Source organism: Cryptomeria japonica, chromosome 5, assembly GCF_030272615.1.
Source record: "Cryptomeria japonica chromosome 5, Sugi_1.0, whole genome shotgun sequence".
NCBI lineage: Eukaryota > Viridiplantae > Streptophyta > Pinopsida > Cupressales > Cupressaceae > Cryptomeria > Cryptomeria japonica.
The window spans coordinates 840,318,498-840,321,880 of record NC_081409.1 but is presented as its reverse complement, the minus strand read 5'-3'; positions in this window follow the sequence as shown (position 1 = coordinate 840,321,880).

Here is a 3,383-nt window from a genome sequence, read left to right as displayed (position 1 = left end):
TACAGGCTTGAAGCACTTCAACCGGAAACCCTGAAGTTGAGACTACCAACTGGTAGTCATACAATGCTTCCATGTGCCGATTCCCATAACCATATGCCGGTTCACAGTGTTATACCGGTTCTCTTCTCTTCATCATATTGACACCAATGACAACACACAGTGTCATTATGTCCTCATACCGGTTCACATAATGCCAACAAATTCAACATTGAATATGTAGACAGAAAAGAAATAAAAGGACAATCTATCACATATCAGTTAGCAGATGCTCCCATGATAGATGATGCTCCTCTAACTTTAGAATTTCTAGATGAATCCATCTTGACGGTATCACACATGAAGCCTTGGCAATTGTACTTTGACAGCTCATACACACAGCATGGTGCAGGCATTGGCATCCTTTTCATCACACCTCAAGGAGATTCCATACCAAAATCATATCGATTATCATTTCCTTGCACTAATAACATAGCAGAATATGAGGCATTAACAACTGGAGTACAGATTGCAGTTCAGTGGAAGATCCAGGAACTTCATGTTTTTGGGGACTCTCAACTTGTAATTCATCAAACAATTGATGACTAACAAACAAAGGATGAAAAATTAATGCCTTACAAGAAAAATGGTGGATGAACTGAAACAACATTTCATGAAGTTAACCTTTGAGCAGATACTAAGAGAGCGGAATTGAGCCACAGATGCCATGACTACTATTGCTTCACTCATCGATCTACCACAAAATGAAACCCATAATGAGTTCTTGGTGGATAACCTTTTGGTTCCCTCATATGAGATCACTCCTACTGAGATGATTTGTGTCATTGGTCCTGATTCCCAGTTATACGATTCCATTTTCACATACCTTCGTAATAACACCCTTCCTCCAGACTTATCCATCAATCAATGTCGCACTTTCATTCGCCAATTTTCTCAATACGTTATTTTAGCCGATATCCTATACCATTTAGGTCTAGATGGCACTCTTCTTAGATGTTTAGAAAGGGATGCAACTCAGATTGCGTTACATGAAGTTCATGAAGGGATATGTGGTCCACATTCTAGAGGTCCCACCTTAGCCAAGAAACTCATCAGGATTGGATATTACTGGCCCTATATGGAAAAAGACTCATATCAGTTTGTCAAGTGTAGCATCGTAAATTGTACGCACTTGCTAGGGTGGTACAATTTCACACCTAGTTTAGCACCCGCCTTGGCGCATTTTGCATTTTGCATTGCTTTTTCCCCTTTAGCACTTAATTAATTAAATTAATTAGGTCTAAGGTTCTATTTTATCATCTTCCATATCATAAAGTTGGGCCCTTTTCATTAAAGTGTGCCCCTTTCATTTTATTCTTCCAATACATCATTTAATCAAAAACCCTAGTTAGGTCCTATTTTGAACTTGGGGGCTTGATTTCAGGGGTCAAAACATCTCTAAATCAGCTGTAACTTCGGGATTCACTCTAAAATCATCATATCCGACGGCCCTGAAAATTTGGTGAAAAGTTGTCGGGACCATGGCGCCCGGCGTGCACATGGTCCCGGACATTTTTCTTGAAATTTTAGGAGCACGATCCAATCATAAAATAAATCTTAACCCCAATAAATTGGTGGGAGATTCAATCTCTAGGTCGGCCAAAAGTTGAAATTAAGACCTAGGGTTTCATATATAAGAGCTCTCTTTCTTCATTTGAAAGGACCAGATTTTTGGTTTAAAAGGACCTTTTATGCAGCGAAAGAGCAGATCTTTGAAGACTTCAACAACATTCAACATCCATCCATCAAGCATCTATAAATTTCATTCATCCATTTAGGGCTTTGAAGACATTGAAGAGCAATAGGGGATCACCGACTGAAGATTGGCTTGTACCCCTCCCTTGGGGTTGGGTATGATTTCATGTTGTTTTCATGTCTTTGCATAAGCTTCATCATATCATTTGTATTCATGCTTTAGATCACTTTGCATCTTGAAGCATTTACATTATAATTTACAAGCAATTAGGGTTTACTTTCTAGGTTGCTCTAGTTTGCTTACCTGCATTTTAGGATCTTGCACACACACAAGGTCTGCACACACTACTTTTACAATACAACTTGGCTATTCGTGGAGGTGGAAACCACCAAAGTGGGGGTTTGACTAAGGCAAAACCCTATATAGCCGCCCACCATACCTTTTCAGATATAAGTGCAGGTTTCAGGATTCAGACGAAGCCGCAAGTTGCAGATCTGACGGAAGTAGACGAAGATTGAATTTCACACCAAATTGCAGAGAAAAAGACCAGGACAGGGGCATGGGGTGCCCTGGTCCTGCCAAGATAGGGGTGCCCAGCACCCCTGGTCCCTGGGACAGGGGCGCTGGGCGCCCTGGTCCTTCTGTCAGACAACAGTTTCAACATTTTTCTGACAGCTTTTCAGGTTGCAAAATAACAATTTCAGGTGCAGAATCAGGACAGTGGTGCCCGTGCCCCCGTCCTGAACATTTCCACTCAGATTTTAACTCCAGGTACACATCTGCATTCTCTTTTTATCCTTGTGTTTACAGCTTTTCATCACTTAATCTCAATCTTGCAATCTTGTTACTAGTTCATACTTGCACTCTAGGGCTAGTAGTTGAACTTGCATCATTTAATCTATCATTTGCAACAAAGGAATAGAAATCCTAATAGGTAGCCCGTGGCTCTCTCTTCCACAAAAAGAAGTAGCCAATTGTGTGATACCTCTAGGCTCTTTCGTATTCCACAAGTGTGTGATTGAAAGTGAAATTAGGGCATGTTTTCTTAGTGTCGCTTTTTTCCCCCACACATTTTGGTGAACCCGACGTGAATTCCAATCTTCTCTAATCCTGATCTATGTTTTCAAATTTGAGTATTTATGCTATTTCAAATTCAAATTTGCATTTACAAGTTTTAATTTCTTGCAAGATTCAAAAAATTTAGAGGAAATTTTTGCTAAAGCCCTAATTTTTCAATTCAAAGTTGAACTTTTGGATAGCTTAATTGGGATCAATAATTTCAAATCTGATTTAGGGACTCATTTGAATCATAAATTTCATTTTCTAAGTCTACATTCTAAGTGCTTGCATTGTTTAAAATTAAACATTTCCTTCTATTTTGCATGTGTTATCATTTGAAAGAGGAAAATTGTTGTCATGATGCATTCATTTCATAGATGTGATAATGGGTTAGCTTCCCTTGTTTCAATTTTTCCTTCTCCTAAAGAACCTCCCCCCATCTATAACAACATTTTAGTGCCTAAAAGAGTTGCTACCAATCCCTTTGAGACTCTCCCATGCTCTAAGGATGAAGACTTTAAGAGTGATCTTGACAATTCTCCTAAAATGTGCCCTTCCTATTTAGCTATCCTAGAGGAAGAGAATGATATCA